A 6,226-nucleotide genomic window follows, 5' to 3' on the forward strand; every position below is an offset into this window, starting at 1 on the left:
TTTGGATTCAGTGGCCTCACATCTAGAAGTTTTCAAGGATAATAAAAATTCCAAATATTCTGTTTTGTTCTTAGATCATTTGTCCTGATTTGAAGGTACAGAAAAGATGCCACCCTAGGTAAGAACTGAAGACAAGATAATTGTAAAACATGATAAAAAATACACAGACTGTAGGAACTCTTATCCCAACCTTTCTTTCAAAATATGTGTTTGTTCTACTTGAAAGAGTTTTGAAGCAAATAAATCTTTTGTCTCCTAAGTTTATTTCAAATTAAATTTATATTCTGCCTAAACTTCTAAACAGGCATATGTAGACCCCAAATAGTTGCAAATACTGAAGTATGTTGCTAACTAGCTGTCATGTGCAGACCCACCTTAAACAAAAAGTGGTATATTTTCAGTATGCAATTCTATTTTGAAAGGAAGCCAATCCCATTGTGCTTAGCGCTCACAAATAAGTCCTAGCTTATTTGTAGCATAAATTTATCATCTTAACAAATAAAATCAATCTTCCTACCTTACTTGATGGTTTCCTAAACAGAATAGAGGCCCTCCGGCAAGATTACTGAACATTTTCTAAATAGCCACAGACTTCAGATTCTTGCTTTAATTGCTACAAATGTCAGGTAGAGAGATTCTGATTTGCATTTTTCTTTTTTATTTATTTATTTATTTTTTTACTTTACAATATTGTATTGGTTTTGCCATACATTGACATGAATCCGCCATGGGAGTACATGTTTTCCCCTTCCAGAACCCCTCTCCCAACTCCCTCCCCATCCCATCCCTCTGGGTCATCCCAGTGCACCAGCCCTGAGCACCCTGTATCATGCATCGAACCTAGACTGGCGATTCAAGTCACATATGATAATTTACATGCTTCAATGCCATTCTCCCATATCATCCTGCCCTCACCCTCTCCCATAGAGTTCAAAAGACTGTTCTATAGATCTGTATCTCTTTTGCTGTCTTGCATACAGGGTTATCATTACCATCTTTCTAAATTCCATATATATGCGTTAGTATACTGCATTGGTGTTTTTCCTTCTGGCTTACTTCACTCTGTATAATAGGCTCCAGTTTCATTCGCCTCATTAGAACTGATTCGAATGTATTCTTTTCAATGGCTGAGTAATATTCCATTGTGTGTATGTACCACAGCTTTCTTATCGATTTGTCTGCTTATGGACATCTAGGTTGCTTCATGTCCCGACTATTATAAACAGTGCTGCGATGAACATTGGGGTACACGCGTCTCTTTCAATTCTGGTTTCCTTGGTGTGTATGCCCAGCAGTGGGATTGCTGGGTCATATGGCAGTTCTATTCCCAGTTTTTTAAGGAATCTCTACACTGTTCTCTATAGTGGCTGTACTAGTTTGCATTCTCACCAACAGTGTAATAGGGTTCCTTTTTTCCACACCCTCTCCAGCATTTATTGCTTGTAGACTTCTGGATAGCAGCCATTCTGACTGGCGTGAAATGGCACCTCATTGGGGTTTCGATTTGCATTTCTCTGATGATGAGTGATGTTGAGCATCTTTTCATGTGTTTGTTAGCCATCTGTATGTCTTCTTTGGAGAAATGTCTGTTTAGGTCTTTGGCCCAATTTTTGATTGAGTCGTTTATTTTTCTGGAATTGAGTTGCGGGAGTTGCTTGTATATTTTTGAGATTAATTGTTTGTCCGTTGCTTCGTTTGCTATTATTTTCTCCCATTCTGAAGGCTGTCTTTTCACCTTGCTTATAGTTTCCTTTGTTGTGCAGAAGCTTTTAATTTTAATTAGGTCCCATTTGTTTATTTTTGCTTTTATTTCCAATATTCTGGGAGGTGGGTCATAGAGGATCCTACTGTGATTTATGTCGGAGAGTGTTTTGCCTATGTTTTCCTCTAGGAGTTTTATAGTTTCTGGTCTTACAACTAGATCTTTAATCCATTTTGAGTTTATTTTTGTGTATGGTGTTAGAAAGTGTTCTAGTTTCATTCTTTTACAAGTGGTTGACCAGTTTTCCCAGCACCACTAGTTAAGAGATTGTCTTTTCTCCGTTGTACATTCTTGCCTCCTTTGTCAAAATAAGGTGTCCATAGGTGCATGGATTTATCTCTGGGCTTTCTATTTTGTTCCATTGATCTATATTTCTGTCTTTGTGCCAGTACCATACTGTCTTGATGACTATGGCTTTGTAGTAGAGCCTGAAGTCAGGCAGGTTGATTCCTCCAGTTCCATTCTTCTTTCTCAAGATTGCTTTGGCTATTTAAGGTTTTTTGTATTTCCATACAAATTGTGAAATTATTTGTTATAGTTCTCTGAAAAATACTATTGGTAGCTCTATAGGGATTGCATTGAATCTATAGATTGCTTTGGGTAGTATACTCATTTTCACTATATTGATTCTTCTGATCCATGAACACGGTATTTATCACCATCTATTTGTGTCCTCTTTGATTCCTTTCACCAGTGTTTTATACTTTTCTATATATAGGTCTTTTGTTTCTTTAGGTAGATGTATTTCTAAGTATTTTATTCTTTTCATTGCAATGGTGAATGGAATTGTTTCCTTAATTTCTCTTTCTGTTTTCTCATTGTTAGTGTATAGGAATGCAAGGCATTTCTGTGTGTTGATTTTATACCCTGCAACTTTACTATATTCATTGATTAGCTCTAGTAATTTTCTGGTGGAGTCTTCAGGGTTTTCTATGTAGAGGATCATGTCATCTGCAAACAGGGAGAGTTTTACTTCTTTTTCAATCTGGATTACTTTTATTTCTTTTTCTCTCTGATTGCTGTGGCCAAAACTTCCAAAACTATGTTGAATAGTAGTGGTGAGAGTAGGCACCTTTGTCTTGTTCCTGACTTTAGGGGAAATGCTTTCAATTTTTCACCATTGAAGATAATGTTGTGTGTGGGTTTGTCATATATAGCTTTTATTATGTTGAGGTGTGTTCCTTCTATTCCTGCTTTTTGGAGGGTTTTTATCATAAGTGGATGTTGAATTTTTTCAAAGGCTTTCTCTGCATCTATTGAAATAATCATATGGTTTTTATTTTGCAATTTGTTAATGTGGTGTATTACATTGATTGATTTGTGGATATTGAAGAATCCTTGCATCCCTGGGATAAAGCCCACTTGGTCATGAAGTATGACCTTTTTAATATGTTGTTGGATTCTGTTTGCTAGAATTTTGTTAAGGATTTTTGCATCTATGTTCATCGGTGATATTGGCCTGTAGTTTTCGTTTTTTGTGGCATCTTTGTCAGGTTTTGATATCAGGGTGATGGTGGCCTCATAGAATGAGTTTGGAAGTTTACCTTCCTCTGCAATTTTCTGGAAGAGTTTGAGTAGGATAGGTGTTAGCTCGTCTCTAAATCTGTGGTAGAATTCAGCTGTGAAGCCATCCGGTTCTGGGCTTTTGTTTGGTAGAAGATTTCTGATTACAGTTTCAATTTCTGTGCTTGTGATGAGTCTGTTAAGATTTTCTATTTCTTCCTGGTTCAGTTTTGGAAAGTTGTACTTTTCTAAGAATTTATCCATTTCTTCCAAGTTGTCCATTGTATTTGTGTATAGTTGCTGATAATAGTCTCTTATGATCCTTTGTACTTCTGTGTTGTCGGTTGTGATCTCTCCATTTTCATTTCTAATTTTGTTGATTTGATTTTTGTCCCTTTGTTTCTTGATGAGTCTGGCTAATGGTTTGTCAATTTTATTTATCTTCTCAAAGAGCCAGCTTTTGGCTTTGTTGATTTTTGCTATGGTCTCTTTTGTTTATTTTGCATTTATTTCTGCCATAATTTCTAAGATTTCTTTCCTTCTACTAACCTTGGGGTTCTTCATTTCTTCCTTTTCTAGTTGCTTTAGGTGTAGAGTTAGGTTATTTATTTGACTTTTTTCTTGTTTCTTGAGGTGAGCCTGTATTGCTATGAATCTTCCCCTTAGCACTGCTTTTACAGTGTCCCATAGGTTTTGGTTTGTTGTGCTTTCATTTTCATTCATTTATATGCATATTTTGATTTCTTTTTTTATTTCTTCTGTGATTTTTTGGTTATTCAGCAGCATGTTGTTCAGCCTCCATATGTTGGAATTTGTAATAGCTTTTCTCCTGTAATTGACATCTGATCTTACTGCATTGTGGTCAGAAAATATGCTTGGAATGATTTCAGTTTTTTTGAATTTACCAAGACTAGATTTATGGCCCAGGTTGTGATCTATTCTGGAGGAGGTTCTGTGTGTGCTTGAGAAAAAGGTGAATTGATTGTCTTGGGGTGAAATGTCCTATAGATATCAATTAGGTCTAACTGATCTATTGTATCATTTAAAGTTTGTGTTTCCTTGCTAATTTTCTGTTTAGTTGATCTATCCATAGGTGTGAGTGGGGTATTAAAGTCTCCCACTGTTATTGTGTTATTGTTAATTTCCCCTTTCATACTTGTTAGCGTTTGCCTTACATATTGCAGTGCTCCTATGTTGGGTGCATATATATTTATAATTGTAGTGTCTTCTTCTTGGATTGATCCTTTGATCATTAGGTAGTGTCCATCTTTGTCTCTTTTCACAGCCTTTGTTTTAAAGTCTATTTTATCTGATATGAGTATTGCTACTTCTGCTTTCTTTTGGTCTCCATTTGCATGAAATATCTTTTTCCAGCCCTTTACTTTCAGTCTGTATGTGTCCCTTGTTTTGAGGTGGGTCTCTTGTAGACAACATATATAGGGGTCTTGCTTTTGTATCCATTCAGCCAGTCTTTGTCTTTTGGTTGGGGCATTCAACCCGTTTACATTTAAGGTAATTATTGATAAGTATGATTCCTTTGCCGTTTACTTTATTGTTTTGGGTTCGAGTTTATACACCCTTTCTGTGTTTCCTGTCTAGAGAAGATCCTTTAGCATTTGTTGGAGAGCTGGTTTGGTGGTGCTGAATTCTCTCAGCTTTTGCTTGTCTGCAAAGCTTTTGATTTCTCCTTCCTATTTGAATGAGATCCTTGCTGGGTACAGTAATCTGGGCTGTAGATTATTTTCTTTTATCACTTTAAGTATGTCCTGCCATTCCCTCTGGCCTGAAGAGTTTCTATTGAAAGATCAGCTTTTATCCTTATGGGAATCCCCTTGTGTGTTATTTGTTGTTTTTCCCTTGCTGCTTTTAATATTTGTTCTTTGTGTTTGATCCTTGTTAATTTGATTAATATGTGTCTTGGGGTGTTTCACCTTGGGTTTATCCTGTTTGGGACTCTCTGGGTTTCTTGGGCTTGGGTGATTATTTCCTTCCCCATTTTAGAGAAGTTTTCAACTATTATCTCCTCAAATATTTTCTCATGGTCTTTCTTTTTGTCTTCTTCTTCTGGGACTCCTATGATTCAAATGTTGGTGTGTTTAACATTGTCCCAGAGGTCTCTGAGGTTGTCCTCATTTCTTTTAATTCTTTTTTCTTTTTTCCTCTCTGTTTCATTTATTTCTACCATTCTATCTTCTACCTCACTTATCCTATCTTCTGCCTCTGTTATTCTACTGTTGGTTCCCTCCAGAGTGTTTTTGATCTCATTTATTGCATTTTTCATTATATACTGACTCTTTTTTATTTCTTCTAGGTCCTTGTTAAACCTTTCTTGCATCTTCTTGATCCTTGTCTCCAGGTTATTTATCTGTAACTCCAATTTGTTTTCAACATTTTGGATCATTTTCACTATCGTTATTCAGAATTCTTTATCAGGTAGATTCCCTATCCCTTCCTTTTTTGTTTGGTTTGGTGGGCATTTATCCTGTTCCTTTACCTGCTGGGTATTTCTCTGCCTTTTCATCTTGTTTATATTGCTGTGTTAGGGGTGGCCTTTCTGTATTCTGGCAGTTTGTGGTTCCTCTTTATTGTGGAGGTTCCTCACTGTGGGTGGGGTTGGACGGGTGGCTTGTCAAGGTTTCCTGGTTGGGAAGCTTGTGTCAGTGTTCTGGTGGGTGGAGCTGGATTTCTTCTCTCTGGAGTGCAGTGAAGTGTCCAGTAATGAGTTTTGAGATGTTAGTGGGTTTGGTGTGACTTTGGGCAGCCTGTATATTGAAGCTCAGGGCTACGTTCCTGTGTTGCTGGAGAATTTTCTTGGTATATCTTACTCTGGAACTTGTTGACCCTTGGGTGGTGCTTGGTTTCAGTGTAGGTATGGAGGCATTTGATGAGCTCCTATCAATTAGTGCTTCCTGGATTCAGGAGTTTTCTGGTGTTCTCAGGATTTGGACTTAAGCCTCCTGC

The sequence above is a fragment of the Giraffa tippelskirchi genome, chromosome 2 (assembly GCF_054371585.1).
Source record: "Giraffa tippelskirchi isolate mGirTip1 chromosome 2, T2T-mGirTip1v1.2.pri, whole genome shotgun sequence".
In the NCBI taxonomy this organism is placed as follows: Eukaryota; Metazoa; Chordata; class Mammalia; order Artiodactyla; family Giraffidae; genus Giraffa; species Giraffa tippelskirchi.